General features: G+C 43.1%; 1 long non-coding RNA gene across 1 annotated transcript; it reads right to left on the bottom strand.

Annotated features, from left to right (window-relative positions):
• Positions 1 to 5,996: 5,996 nt before the first annotated feature.
• LOC128778815 (uncharacterized) lies at positions 5,997 to 15,655 on the bottom strand. The gene is made up of 3 exons (XR_008424533.1): positions 13,566 to 15,655; positions 10,765 to 10,868; positions 5,997 to 7,601 (listed from the first exon to the last, which is right to left on the bottom strand). It is a non-coding gene; the product is annotated as an uncharacterized LOC128778815 (long non-coding RNA).
• Positions 15,656 to 16,162: the final 507 nt, after the last annotated feature.

Here is a 16,162-nt window from a genome sequence, read left to right as displayed (position 1 = left end):
CTCCCGTTTAACCAGGTGCAGCATTTGGGCACTTTTCTGATAAACACAGGTTGGCCTAATTAATCGGCCTGGGTTGAAAGCTGGCAACCGCAAATCTTTGCAACGCAGGATGTTCCTCCACAGTGACTCCAAGGATCTTAACTCCTCAGCTACACTGTGAGCTCTGAAATGGTTTTTACTGCAACATTTTTCAAGCTTTCACATCTTAACCTGAAATCTGACCCCTCGTCTTACGGCAGGGAACTCTGTTCAAGCGGTCTTCCTGTTGGCCAACCCAGTCCGCCAGCGATCTTAACAGTTATGTACAAATACAGCCGTGCTCCCGAGCGCTGATTAAAACTTGTGCTGGGATCCCATTTCAGAGCATCAGCTCCCTGAGGGACAAGAGAGATCCAACCAATTGCTTCCATGAGTCATAACCCCAGGACCGTGTACCTAATGTCCTTTGCAGCAAAACTCAAGAGGTCAGGCAATCTTCATCATCCTGACAAGTTTATCAGTGTTTCCATACAAAGGACATTCGGAGCTGATCCCAGACCAAGCACTGCAACCACAATCCCAAGAAATCATTCCGTTTTAGCACAAAGAGTGCCTGCAAGATGCCAGAGTATGCGAGAAATCATCTCGAAGCAAAGAGTGATGGTTCATCCTCTTACAAGCGAGAGGAAATCCAGGAGGAAAGAAACCTCCTCCCTCCTAAACTCCTCATTCACACTGATGGCTACTTTCACAGCCTTAACTGACGAAACCCAGTGCCCTCTACTTCCTGATTCAAGGAGTCTATTTTTAAGGTGACCGTCAAGGTCAAGAAGAACTGTGATCTATGAATTCTAGTTCTTCAATGGGAAGCTCCTTCTCCATTATCGCTTTCTGAACACATTGCTGGTAGCGCTTGAAGAGGTCGGTGCGCGGGTCCCCAGAGCCGTCCCCGTTGAGGAACCTCTCGGCAAACCAGTGATTAAAGCACTTATCTTACGGGTGCTTCCTGTCCGTGCAGGCCTCCCCTGCGCTGTTCATGGTCATGGCGACGGAAGTGCTGGGCTACCTATTTTAATTGGCGTGAAGAAGCTTCCAAAAGTCTTCAAGATTCGAAAATAACTTCGTTGAGAGATTCACTGCAAAAGGCCAATGAAAAGTTAAGGACATAAGAGGCATCTAAAACAAAAGACTGTGAGACTAGCATGACTCCCCTTTTTCACTCGCGTATTCACACCCTACTCGTTCCTTATCTGAATTGCCTTCCACTCTGAAAAGACTACAAGGCCATAAACACGAGCCTGACAAGGTAGTGACCTTATGGACACCTCCCGTATCTACCCTCAGAGGAATTCTCCAGTCAATTGCTATCAGTTATTCCCTTAAATAGCCGAGGGGAAACTAAAATTAAAATTAGGGGTGTCTGGGTGGTTCAGTAGGTTAAGCATCTGACTTTGGCTCAGGTCATGATCTCAGGGTTTGTGAGTTCGAGCCCCGCGTCCGGCTCTGTGCTGACAGCTCGGAGCCTGGAGCCTGCTTCCGATTCTGTGTCTCCCTCTCTGTCTGCCCCTGCCCTGCTCACACTCGTTCTTTCCCTCTCTCTCTCTCTCTCTCTCTCAAAATAGTAAGTAAACATTAAAAAAAAAATTCTTTAAGCTATTTTTAAAAAATTAGTGGAGGGGCACCTGGGTGGCTTAGTCAGTTGAGAGTCTGACTCTTGGTTTTGGCTCAGGTCATGATCTCATGGTTCATAGGATAGAGCCCTATGTCAGACCCTGTGCAGACAGCTCGGAACCTCCTTGGGATTCTCTCTCATTCTCTCTCTCTCTCTGCCAAAATAAACAAACTTTTTTTTTTTTTTTAATTAGTGGAAAACCTTTCCAAATTCAGATAGATAATGGAGCTACCCTCGACTTCAGATCCCTCTCAGTCTAGAATCTGCAGATGGGATCTTGGGGAAACTGGCAAAAACTGGCCAAGAGTAAGAATTTTTTTTTTTTTTTTTTTTTTAGAGAGAGATGCAGGGGCTTGATCCCACGACCCTGGGACCATGACCTGAGCCAAAATCAAAAGCCAGATGCTCAACTGATGGAGCTACCCAGGAGCCCCAAAGAGTGAGAATTCTTATCTGAGTCAGCTCTCCTCCATCTCTGTAGTGCCTGGCCAAGAGAAGAAAATACAATTTCGCATTGTCTTTTCCTTTCTAAATTCAGGCTCCTGTGACTTTGGTTTGGGGGTATCCATTACTTCCCAAATCTTTCTTTCTCAGGAGCATCTACTGCCTTCTTATTTGTTTTGTGTCCTGAGAACTTCATGTGGCAACTGTGAGGTTGGAGGCCCCCAAAATACAGCTAGACAGAAACATGGGTTGCCCCTGTCTCTAGCTGGAGTCTTTCCAACTGCTGCCAGCTCTCAGAGAATTGTCTAAGTCCTTCTTTTGGCTGTCTTTGGGAGTGGCTCTGGATCTTGGGAGGATTAATACCTTTTGCACCCTCTTTGGGGGTGCCTCTTAGGTCCATGGGATTGTTTAATATTGCAGGGACAATGGGGTGCCTAGGTGGATCAGTTGGTTAGCCTTCCAACGCTTGATTTTGGCTCGGGTCGTGATCTCAACAGTTTGTGAGTTGGAGCCCCATGTCAAGCTCCACACTGGCAATGGGGAACCTGCTTGGGATTTTCTGCCTACCTCTCTCTCTATCCCTGTCCTGCTCACTCTTTATCTCTCTCTCTCTCTCTCTCAAAATAAATAAACATAAAAAAAAAAAATACTGCAGGAACATTTACAGTTTGTTCTAGCTGAAACCGGACAAGATATTTGAAATGATTTTTTAAGTAGCTCTATGATCAGAAGTTGACTAAATTTGAAGCGGATAATCAGAGCCCAGTAGAAACTTTGTTTTTTTCCTAAAGATGATGCATTTATTTTGAGGGAGACAGAGAGACTGCGAGCGGGGCAGGGGTAGAGAACGAGGAAGAATCCCAAGCAGGATCCCTGCTGTCAGCACAGAGTCCATGCACGGCTCCAACTCACGAACTGTGAGATCATGACCTGAGCTGAACTCAAGAGTCGGATGCTTAACCCACTGAGCCACCCAGGCGCCTCCCGATAGAAACTTTACATACTCGGAGGAGAAGAAAAACATTCCACAACAAAGAACTGTAAATCTAGAACATAGGTTCTTCTGATTTCTAAATTAGTTGAGATCTTTTTCCTGACATAAAGAAGCAAATTGAAGAAAACGTAGCTGGCCTAGTGGGCCAGCCCTTTAAATGTCATTCAGGTTGCAACCCAATTCTCTGAGGAATTAAAAACAGCTCTTTTTGTCTTGTTGAATCTTTCAAGAACAGAAGGTCAGCTCTATGAGCAATTCAAAGCCCACCTACCCTTTTGCTGATTCCAAAACTTCCTCTATGTATTTCAAAAGGTTTGTGGGTATTGTCGAATTCTAATTTACGGAATGGAAGTCATTCTCGAAGAAACTTGCATTCTTTCCCTGTGCTTTCAAGATAGAAAATTCTACCCACTCTTCTCTAGGAACCCTTATCTGGGCTAGCTCTGTGAAGTGTAAGGTTTAGGAAAGCAATTCTTATCAGAAAAAAAAAAAAGAAAGAAAGAAAAGGAAAGGCTATTTGGAAACTAAGCGAATGAAAAATCTTTAAACTTTTCACAAATATTAAGGAAAAGTTTAGGGGCGCCTGGGTGGCTCAGTGGGTTAAATGTTCGATCGTGATCTCACGGTTCCTGGGTTTGAACCCCACATGGGGCTCTGCGCTGACATTTCGGAGCCTGCTAGAGATTCTCTTTTCCTCTCTCTCTGCCCCTCCCGTGCATGTTCTCTCTCTCTCTCTTTCAAAATAAATAAATAAACTTAAAAAAAAAAGTTTCCAGGGGCGCCTGGGTGGCTCAGTCAGTTAAGCGTCCGACTTCGGCTCAGGTCATGATCTCACAGTTTGTGAGTTCGAGCCCTGCATCGGGCTCTGTGCTGACAGCTCGGAGCCTGGAGCCTGCTTCGGATTCTGTGTCTCCTTCTATCTCTGCCCCTCCCCCACTTGTGCTCTGTCTCTCTCTGTCTCTCAAAAATAAATACATGTAAAAAAAAATTTTTCCAAAATCTTTTCGGTAACTTGAAATCTTAATGTCGTACTAAGATAAGTTAAATGATGGGTATCTGTTGCCTATCTAGATCATTTCTAAATAAAATACTGAAACGTTACTTCCTGAACAGAGGTTTATCCACTTTTGGCTTCCTTTTACAGAGTAAGTAAAGGTGTCTGGGTGTATTAGTAAACGTGGTTGGTGCCACATTGAGTGAGGAAGAAAATGCTAGAAATTATGAAATGTGTTTGTAAATTTGCCAGTCCAAAGAATGCTAGCCTAACAGTCCACAATTGTTTACCTCTTAGTTTTCACTAAGAATTAAGGATTCTGAGGGTTAAGAATTCTAATTAATATATGTAATTAAATCTACAAGAAATAATAAGGGAAACGTCTCTAAGCAAGCAAAGTAGTATGTGTTTTTGGTAAGAAGAGGTATGAGAGACGGAGATCTTTTTGTTAAGGGAAAAAGAGAGTAAGCTTGTCCTAATTAAAATAATTGTTCCAAAATGAGAAAGAGGAACAAACAGGACAAACTTTAAATGGAGATAAAAAATGTATAGAAGACTTATGGAAAATGAATCTTGGGAAAGCAATTTTAGGTGTGGTCAAGCCGGCTAAGATTGGAATGGGTCTATTTAAGTTTTGTTTTGTTTTTTGTTTTTTAAGAATTTTAACGTAGGAACACCTGGGGGCTCAGTAGGTTAATCGCGTGACTCTCGGTTTCGGCTCAGGTCATGGTCTCACGGTTTGTGAGTTCGAGCCCCACATTGGGCTCTGGGTTGATGGCGCGAAGCCTGCTTGGGATTCTCTCTCCCTTTCTCTCTGCCCCTCCCCGGCTCTCTCTGTCTCTCTCTCTCAAAATAAATAAATAAAGTTGAAAAAGGAATTTTAATATAAAAAATACACCGATGCAAAATTAGAATTTGGCTTTCTCTTTGTCGAAAATGTAGCTGGGGTGCAGGTGTACAAGAACAGCAGGCTCTGGGAGTCCCAGACAGACGAGATCCGGCCACCCGCCCCTGACAAAATCCAAAGGCAGAGAGTTGAGTAGTGGTAAAAGAAGAAAAAGAATTTATTTCAGTGAGGCCACCACCAGGAAGACAGCAGAGGAACGGCTCGAAGACGGTCTCCAAAGTGCTGAAAATACGTCCAGGTTTATATAAGGAAAATGTGGGACAAAGATGGGGGAGTACATGCATGTGGGCAGTCAAGGTCAGGTGCATCGTTGTCTTAGGTTCAATCTCAAGCTGCGTCTTGCTGGCTCGGGGCACTCCTGATTGCTTGAGGGGTAGTTTCAGTTCCCATCACGGGAAGCTTTGCCCGCAAGGTCTTTTGCCAGAGCTGAGTTAAAGAAGCATTTCATCAATTAGAAAGTTTGAGGTCAAAGTGAAGGTAGTTGAAGTCCTCTTCCAAAAGGACAAAGTTTCCTTGGACTCTTGGTCAGCTCCCTTTTTTTTTTGATGGAAGTATCGTTGACACACAATGTTACATTAGTTTCAGGTGTACAACATAGTGATTAGACAAGTCTACACTACGCTATGCTCAGGCAGGTGTAAATACCATCAGCCACCATACAGTGCTTTACAACACCATTGACTATATTCTCTGGGCTGTATCTTTCATCCACATGACTTATTCATTCCATAGCTGGAAGTCTGTACCTCCCATTCCCTTTCGATTTTGCCCTTCCCCCCACTCCCTCCCTTCCGGCCACCAGCAGTTTGCTCTCTATTTATGGGGTCTGTTTCTACTGTTTGTTCATTTGTTTTGCCTTTTAGATTCCACTTATAATTGAAATCATCTGATATTTTTGTTTGACTTATTTCACTTAGGATATTCTCTAGGTCCAACCATATTGGTCTGTTCTCGGTAAGAGCTGTGAAAGATTTTTTTTTTTTTTTAGTTTCGTTATTCTATTTGAGAGAGAGACAGAGAGAGAGAGAGAGAGAGAGAGAGAGAGAGAGAGAGAGAATCTTAAGCAGGCTCCACGCTCAGCACAGACTCTGACAAGTCTCCATCCCACAACCCCAGGATCATGACTTGAGCCGAAAGCAAGGATCAGATGTTCAACCCACTGAGCCACCCACGCTCCTGAAAGTTGTTTTTTGTTTTTTTTTTTTTAACCTTTTGGGTAATCTACCTGGAAAGCAATGATTTTGTGTCTTACCAAAATAATTTCCTGTGCTTCATGTTGTCTTTTTCAGGTCTTTGATTACTTAAGAAAATTCAGTCTTCTCAATATTAAAAGAGCTAAGTATTAGCTCATATTAAAAGAGCTAAGTATTAGCTCTTTTATTATCTTATTAAGCTCAATAATATTTTATTAAGAGCTCATAACTATGTAACCTTCCATATTTGCCTTTAAAATCTTTTATTGTCACTTTTATTAAATAGGTAATTATGTATTATTTCATAATGATCTGCGATGTTATTGAGTCAAATGTTCAAACCCTTTGCCATTTTGACAACTTTTCTAAATCATTCTAAATAGAGTCTTTGTGATTTGAGATTTCCTACAGGGTCCCTGGAAACCTCAAAGGACTTATCACCTCTGTGAAGGAGAGCTAGTAAACTAATTAGGCTTATTTGGTGTGTTAAGTTATATGGGAAGCATTATAAAGTAAGAAGTGATGTTAAACCTTCTTAGGTTATACGCATGTGGATCTATTTACTGATTTAGGTATTCCAGAAATTGTTTAAAGGTTCTAGAAATTTGTCAGTAGCCTCATTGTTCAGTTATCACCCTAAATTATTTTTTGCCACAGAAATAACTACACTTGCTTGTGAAATGAACTCTCATCAGATCTTAACCCACGGGCATTTTTAGGTTTTTTGGTCATTTACAGGCAATCACTGTTCCAGTCTGATGCTTTTGTTACTGAACAATCTATCACAGCCACGAACTCAGGAAATGAATGAGTCAGCCCCGGTGCACTGCCCTGGCCAACTGCTCCAACTAGGGGAATGAATCCCAAGGTTCATTGACCTAGACAAATCAAGGTCACCTGTCCTGTCTGGGTTTGCCAAGACTGTGGCCTAACAAGCAGCCAAACTCCTCACTCAAGAAGACAATAATGCAACAGATGAGGTTTGGGAAGAGAAAGGGGAAAATTGGTTTTGGTGCCAGCAGCCAGGGGAGGTGACAGACAACCAAGCCTTCCCAACCAACTGCTTCACTTACAAGATGGACACCTAGAATTTCATAAGGAGAGGTGGGGGGGGAGGGGCAGTACATACAAGAGAGCAGGCGGAGAGCACATGATCATGGGTGGGGGTCAGTATGTGTTCTTGATCATTGACCAGGAAAGGGGTGTATGGGGGTGGTCTTCTAAGCATCTCTTGCTATCAGGGCTTTTCTGGCCTGATGGTTGGAATGTTCTCGGTCCTTGCAAATACTTTCATCAATGCTTCAAGAAAGTGCAATAAGAAATGAGCACAATGGGGGGCACCTGGCTGGCTCAGTCAGTGAAGCATATGACTCTTGATATCAGGGTCCTGAGTTCAAGCCCCACACTGGGAAAGGAGCCTACTAAAGAAACAAACAAACAACAACAACAAAAAATGAGCACCATGGGTTTCAGTTAGAGCATGAATTAAGTGGTCTTATTTGTTTCTGTTTTTAAATGTTGGGATCTACTTTTGAGCAAGAGAGTCCCTAACACTTTTACAAAAGTGAGACTCATAGAACCCTACTAAGAATTCTTGACTACTAATCGTGGGGTTTTGGAGTAGTGGGGGTCCGGAGCTGATGGCCAAGAAAAAAGACGTCTTTGGTGCAAAAAGGTGATTTTATTAAAGCACAGGGACAGGACCCACGGGCAGGAAGAGGGACACTGGGGTAGTGAGGAGTGACTCATTATATACTATGGAGTTGGGGGAGGTAAAGGCCAAAGGGAAGCCTCTACAAGGACTTTCATATGCTAAAGAGGACTCAAAAGATGCCAGGGGTTTTGCTATCGTCAAGCTAAGGTTGTTTTCCCTCTAGGAAGGCATTAACATTACCTCAGTAGGGGGTTCCTGGAGAAATGTTCTACTCTGTTTTTGCCTCAAGTATTTGTCACTGGGCTGCCAGTTATAAGGAAACTTAATTTCACCTGCCATTTCCTTCTTGCCTTGGTTCCCCATATCACGATGGAAGGGTGAGGTTGGGGCTCCAAGAAACCGAGTCTACAGGTTTCTGGAGATTAGGCGATTGATAAGATCGCCTTTTTCTTGTAATTTACCAAGATATTTGTAAACTGATGGAGACCCCAGTGCTCCGTGACTGTGATCTCTGATCAGCTAACCATGTTTTCCCCTTTCCTTTGTTCCTGGGCAGCCAGGAGAGCCTGAGGAATGTCACACCTGGGGTGGGGGCCCTGTGTTTGCGGGTGACAGCTTGCCTGAGGCTCCCTCCTCGCTGCCACTGTTGCCAAATTACAAAGTGTTGAAATTTGAGTGTATATTTCACAACTGAGGGAGGCCCCACCTGACATCTGGTCCTCTACAAATGCCAGAGACATCAAAATCAAGCTCATTAGAATGAGAACATGCTGACACCACGGCAGGGACTTCTTCCGCCCAAGACACTGGCATTAGAATCCTGGTGCCTCCCCCTCTCATCACGACCCCCTTTCACCCTTTCACACCTGCTTTGCCATTCTTCTTTCTCATTCTGCCACTTGGAAATGTAATGCTGTTGCAGGATTTTCTTTACCTCAATACCCAGGGTTGGTTGTCCCGCGGCTTCGAAGACTACCGAGATGGACACAAAATGAGTAGCAGGCAAGAGCTTATTAGAGTGTAAGGTCAGAAAGTAAGAGTAGGAGGAAAGCTCACTTTACAGTGCGGACATTAGAAAGCGAATGCCCGAGGATCACAGGCCATGGGCCTCGTTTTGGGAGGTTCTGGTCACCACCCCTTTCCCTTCCCCCTTGTTCCTTCTCAGCTCCTACCCTTATTGGCTGGATAACTCTGGGTGCTGGGTTGTCCATTCCTGATTGACTGGTTTCCACTGTAGGAGGAGTGACCTATGGCCATACTTAGGTCTTTCAGTCAAATTCCTGAGGGAAACCTGAGGGGGAGTAGGTGGGGTCTGTTACATTCTTTTTTAATTTTTTTAATTTAGTTTTTTATTTTTAAAATTTACATCCACATTAGTTAACATGTAGTGCAACAATGATTTCAGGAGTAGATTCCTTAGTGCCCCTTCCCCATTTAGCCCATCCCCCCTCCCACAACCCCTCCCGTAACCTTTATTCTCTATATTTATGAGTCTCTTCTGTTTTGTCCCCTTCCCTGTTTTTATATTATTTTTGTTTCCCTTCCCTCATGTTCATCTGTTTTGTCTCTTAAAGTCCTCATATGAGTGAGGTCATATGATTTTTGTCTTTCTCTGACTCATTTCGCTTAGCATGATACCCTCCAGTTCCATCCATGTCGTTGCAAATGGCAAGATTTCGTTCTTTTTGATTGCCGAGTACTACTCCGTTGTATCTATATACCACATCTTCTTTATCCACTCATCCATCGGTGGACATTTGAGCTCTTTCCATACTTTGGCTATTGTTGAAACTGCTGCTATAAACATGGGGGTGCATGCGTCCCTTTGAAACAGCACACCTGTATCCCGTGGATAAACGCCTACTAGTGCAATTGCTGGGTGGTAGGGTAGTTCTATTTTTAGTTTTTTGAGGAACCTCCATACTGTTTTCCAGAGTGGCTGCACCAGCTTGCATTCCCATAGGGGCCTGTTACATTCTTAAGAGGAACCTTAAGCCTGAGGGAGTCAGACACTCCCAGCATTGTTCCAAAATAAGTGTTTTTCCCCACCCAGGGACCTCAAATCCTAATCCTTCCCTCTCTGCATATTTTATCCTATCTTTTCCTATCATAATGCTATCGTCTGTATTTCTGGAGCTCTAGCAAAGGGGGTAACCTATATGATTTTTGGGTTTGCCACCAAAGACCACACTTGGTCCACGATGCTGCTGATCCTGTCATTCTGCCCATTAAAAACTTCTCAGTGATTTCCAGTGCTTCAGTTTAATGGACCAAATGAAGCCCCTCTCTGATGACTGAGCATGAGGCATGCTGAGGGGCCAAAGCACAAACTAGCACCCCACCCCACCCCACCCCCACCCTGGTGGGATCTGTGTGATGGGACACTCCTGCTACCCAAGAACAAAGGAAAGGGGTTTAAGTGCTTGCCATGGTGATGTGGGAAACTAAGGCAAATGAAAAATTAAATTCCCTTACTGTCTATATTCCATTGACAAGTCCTTGAAACAGGCAGAGTGACCTCCCTCTAGGAGCTCAGCTGCAAAAAGGATGACACTTTGCTAGTGGCAGAAGAAAACCTTGGCTTAATACTGTCCCAACCTTGAGGATCCTGTAATTCACTTCCTTTATTTCAACTGCCCCAGGTTATATGCTGGCAATCATGCTCCAAGCTTATGCCCCCCCACCCCCACCGCCCCTCATATGCATCTGAAGGGTCTCAAGACTGAGGTTTCATTAAAGGTGATAAATAGTGTTTCTCCACCAACAGCTAGCCCCTCAAGGTCCTGGAATCCTTGCTTCCAAAATTCCTTAGACTTAATCTATCCCTGACCCTCTCCCAACCTGAGGGCATATAATGAGTTACTGTCACAACCCCAGTGCAGCTCTTCCTGTCCACGGGTCCTGTCCCCGTGATTTAATAAAATCACCTTTTTGCACCAAAGACATCTTCAAGAATTCTTTCTTGGTCGTTGGCTCTGGATCACCCCACCATCACTCCAAAACTTCATTATTCTCTATCATGTCAGACTCCCTAAAATAAAGGACATCAAACTTGTTCCTTCATTGTCATTTGACAAAACAAAAGCATAGAGTAATATATAGTTAACACATTAAGAGACCAAAACTAATAGTTATGTAAGCATATGAATGCTTACCGGGGAGGAGGTATTTTATACATATTATCCTTAACACAACAATTTCAGAAGGTAAAGTATATCATCCTCTGCACATGAAGAAACAGTTAAAGGATAAACCGAGGCATATTAAAATGTCTTAGTTTATTTGAGCAAAAATCAATTCCTGTTGGGAATCTGGACGTGTTTTGGAGCAGTCCACCGACAGAAGCTTGGGGAAAGACTTCTATAGAGAAAAGGTGATAGCAAAGCAAGGTAATCATTTTATTGGCTCTTGCTTAAGCAGTTGCATTATTTGCAAAAGCCTAGTTGGCTGTTGTTGATTTTTTGTGAAGGGGAGCAGAATATGCTGCCCCAAAACATGCCTCTTTAGCATAAAGATTATCTTGAGCTGGTTATTTTTAAGTAAGAGCAGACACAAGAGAAGGTCTGAAACCAAGTAGGAGTTAACTTTACATTTACATTTATAAGGGAATTTCCACTTTTTAAGGGTGTCTCTCTCTGTACCAAGATGAGAAGGATGACTCTGAATCACAAGAAACCCTTATCAATGGAGAGGGCACAGACTTAAGTCTCTGTAAGAACTTTATGTTTTCCTGTGCTTTTGCCAGTAACTTCCTATAACTGGTTCCCCCTTCCAAATTTTATTCTTTTGTCTTTAGCTGAAGATAACATTTAAAGTGATGGCTTGGGCCATCTTGGGGAGTCACTCAGTTTTCCTGGATGTTTCCGTTGTTTTTTTTTTTTTTTAATTTTTTTATGTTTATTTATTTCTGAGACAGGGAGAGACAGACCATGAGCGGGGGAGGGGCAGAGAGAGAGGGAGACACAGAATCCAAAGCAGGCTCCAGGCTCTGAGCTGTCAGCACAGAGACGATTTAAAAATCAGGAAGTCCCCCCCCACCTCCCCCCACCAGAAAGTCAAGAAATTCCAGTGATTACATGCATAAATTTTGGAGACAGACAAACCCAGATGATCAAAAATCTCACCCTTGCTAGCTGTGTAATCTGTAAAAAAAAAAAATTTTTTTTATACTTTATTTATTTTTGAGAGAGAGAGAGAGCACAAGTGGAGGAGGGACATAGAGAGAGAGAGACAGAGACGGAGACAGAATCCGAAGCAAGCTCCAGGCTCTGAGCTGTCAGTACAGAGCCCGATGCAGGGCTCAAACTCACAAACTGTGAGATCACGACCTGAGCCAAAATCGGACGCTGAACCGACTGAGCCACCTAGGGTCCCCGAGCTGTGTGATCTTTGATTTGTTATCTGATGAGGAAGCAGAAGGCAAGCTGAGGGCCAAGCACAAGCTAACAACCCCCCACCTCCAGGTAGGATATGTGTGATAGTCCTCTGGCACTCCTGGCTGCCCAAGGACAAAGGAAAGGGACAGAAAACCAATGGTTAACTGATAGAGCTCACAGTCCTTTGGGACATGAGACTCCTTCAGTTTATAAATATCTTAGTAATATTACAAGAAAAGGGCAATCGTATCAATAGCCTAATCTCCAGGAACTCCTACTGTGTTAACGATAATGCTTTGCTAGAAGAAAGACAACCTTAGCTTGACAATAGTAAGGTCCCTGGCATTTTATGAGTCCTCTTTAGCATATGAAAGTCCCTCTGGAGGTTTCCCTTTGGCCTTTACCTCCCCTAACTCCACAGTATATAACCAGTTACTGTTCACAACCTCAGTGCAACTCTTTCTGTCCGGTCCCCATGCTTTAATAAAATCACCATTTTTGCACGCCAAAGACTTCTCAAGAATTCTTTCCTGGCTGTCAGCTCTGGACGCCCATCACTCCAAAACCCCATCAGTCATAACTGTCATTAAAGGACCGGGAGAGTCTAGTCTACTGCTTCCAGTGGGGAACATTATCTATGGACCCACTTTGGAAAGGGCCAATTAATGCTATAAACTCCAAGGACCCCAGTGCCAGACACTCTCCGATTCTGGCCACTTGATACAGAAGGTGCTCTTTGCTCTTCTCTGCTTGGCTGGGTTTTGTTTCTCTTCCTCTTAATACTCTGACCACCCTTTTAGTGGATCCCCGTGATTGTTTTATCAGTTCTCTCTAGGGTTTCCTCATTACAGCCACTTCCTTAAGAACTGAGCCACCCCATGCAGCACTACAATCAGCTGCTGATCCAAAAGAAGAGAAAACCTGGGAGGAAAGACAGCCAGAAGGGAAGAAAGGAGAAAGAATGACTGAGTTATGGAGACTCTGGTTTGAGGTATCTCGGCCAGGTCACCGCACTAACCTCACCAGCCTACCCCAGAAACTTCCTCTGAGAATTCATGTCTTTGTGCTAAAACACTGTCATCTTTAACAACCTCTTAGAAATGCAAATGTCCTAAGCTAAGTGGGTCATTAACTTCAGACTATGCATTTGTTTACTGTTTCCCAAAGCAGCAAGGTACTGAAGAATTTTGATGACAGGAGAAGGAACTACTATGACAGAAAGGCTATTTCCCAGGAAGCTGAGAGCCATGACAAAGTGGCGGGGTGGAGGGGGGGTGGGGCTTAGACAACAAAAGGCTATCCCTGGGGACCTAAGTTAGGAAGAAAGAGATGAGACCTGATTTTAGACCTACCTTTCCCACTCAGTGGTCTTGGACAAGGCATTTTGCTTCTCTGGACCTCAGCAGAATGAAGGGAATGGACAGGATGCTCTTTATCAGATAGGACTTTTGCAAATATTCTCTTCCAGTCTGTGACTTGTCGTCTGATTCTCTTGACAACATCGTCTGTAGAGCAGAAGTTGCTAATTTTAATAAAATCCGTCTTGTCAATTCTTTCTCTAATGGAGCATACTGCTGTGTTACACGTAAAAAAGTTATTGTCATATCCAAGGTCATCTAGATTTGTCTCCTTTGTTGTCTTCCAGGAGTTTTAAAGTTTTGCATTTTACATTCGGGTATATGGTCCATTTCATGGGCAGGAGACACAAAAAAACTTCCATGTTGTTCCACCATCTTGGCTCCTCTCAGGTCAATGGTCCATTTTGAGTTACTTTGTGTGAAGGGTTTTAGGTTGGGGGCTAGATTCACTTCTTTGTAGGTGGGTGTCCAGTTAGCTGTTCCAGCACCATTTGTTGAAGAGACTCTTTTTCTCCATTGGATGGCTTTTGCTTCTTTGTCAAACATCAGTTGAGTGTATTTATGGGTCTATTTCTGGGCTCTCTATTCTGTTCCATTGATCTATTTGTCTATTCTTTTGCCAATAACCAGATGTTCCTTAAGAGTTCTTGTTCTAACCAGTTCTTCCTATTCACTGACCTATATGTTAATGAAGATAAACGTGGACTTATATTGGGCAGGAAACGTTTCCTCTACCCTACAATATTCTTTTGGTTAGTCTAAGAATTGATTTGACATGCAACAGATTAACAGGGGAAAATCAATTTAATTGCATTCATACAGGGGCTCCATCAGGATAGGAGGCCCCCAGTCAGTCAGGCAATTAAGTCTTATATGCCATCCAGAGCTAAGGAGAAAGAGGTAAGGGCCTGGAACTTCATTTTTTTTTTTAATTTTTTTAACGTTTACTTATTTTTTTTTGACACAGAGAAAGACAGAGTATGAACGGGGGAGGGTCAGAGAGAGAGGGAGGCACAGAATCTGAAACAGGTTCCAGGCTCTGAGCTGTCAGCACAGAGCCCTACACGGGGCTCGAACTCACGGACCGTGAGATCATGACCTGAGCCGAAGTCGGACGCTTAACCGACTGAGCCACCCAGGCGCCCCGGGTCAATTCATAAGGGAAGGAAGTCAATTCATAAGAAGATGAAAAAGAGTACATTTTTTGTAAACAAATATCTGCTGGACCATACAGAAACAATGGAACGTAACTTCCTCCCTGTGTACCCCTAACTCACATCATACTGTAATCCTCTATGGAGATATGGTGGTAGCTCCCTTTCTGGAGAAGATCCTTGGTCTAAGTTCCTTTAGGCAGTTACTGTAAGATCAAAAGTTCTTCTTGAGCCTTTGGTTTCTTAAAAGTAATTAGCCTACAATTATCCACATGCCAAAGAGACTCATTTTGGGGCGGTGAATTTTGCTCCTTTGAAACTTCTCCAAAAAGTTTCTTAGTCCAGAGGCTAAGTTGGTAGATGATTTCATCTTACTGAAACAGTCTCTTAGTCCTGACAACAAGTCAGTTCAGTTAAACTCATTTCAGAAGGCAGCGATGCAGGTATGCTCCCAAAGTTGGGCCAATGGTTCAAGTAATCAGGTATTAAATAAGAGACATTTTTATGGGGATAAAAAAAAACATTAGTTAATGATTGGAGCAAATTATCAACTCAGCTTCTGAGTGCTGAAGGCAGCCAGTTGAGATGACTTTTAAGTGTCCATCTTGAAGCACCTCTAGACAGAGTGAGAGCAGGCCGTGTCAATCTGGCATGAAGATTATCCATGCATGAGCTGTTGTGGTGATTTCTCTAAACTTTAGGTTAAGTCATTCATATTTCGTTGGTAGGGCTTCAGGTAAAAGAGTAGCTTCATTTCCCGATGATTTCAAGTCAGATGGGTGAGACAAAAATTGAAAGCATTCGTTTGGAGAGTTGTCAACAGACATTAGAGGTCCCTGGTAGAGTCGGGATCTAGTCCACTTTACAATGAACAGTATCAGAATCTAGTAATCCCAAAGGTGTGCTACTGAAACATTTTTCCCCTCCATAATCACCTCAATTTCTGGCAAAGATAAACAAAGTAAGAGCAATCTATTTGCAACATAAGTCTAGTTTCAGCAAAGTTGGCCTTTATTATTTGCATAATTTTATGATTTGCATAATGCTTTATTATTTGCAAAAAGAATGGAAGTTAATCATATAGGCGGCAACTTCTCATAAGGAATCTCCAAATTAAACTTCTGATCTCGAGACCAAGAAGCCAAGCCAAATACTTGGCATCAGACTTCACCTGCAAAATTTATAGATTTGGGTTCATTCTTCTCTTCTCAAGGTCCCTGAAATATCCTGAGATTCCTGCACCTGCCAGGAAGTGGCATTCTTTACTCACCCGGTAAGCTGCTGGGAACCCTATAAGCAAGGTATCAGGCCAGTATTTCCAAAGGACTTCACTGGCTCCATAAAGTCAATCTTAGTTCCTTAAAGCTCTCTGACCACATCTGGGTCTATAGACATCTCTCTCAAAGATGACATTCCAGTCAAAGCCTTGGTAATATA

The sequence above is a fragment of the Panthera pardus genome, unplaced genomic scaffold (assembly GCF_024362965.1).
Source record: "Panthera pardus isolate Hobbes unplaced genomic scaffold, ASM2436296v1 HiC_scaffold_21, whole genome shotgun sequence".
NCBI lineage: Eukaryota > Metazoa > Chordata > Mammalia > Carnivora > Felidae > Panthera > Panthera pardus.
The sequence above is the reverse complement of the archived record's forward strand: the minus strand, read 5'-3'. Positions and strand labels throughout refer to the sequence as shown.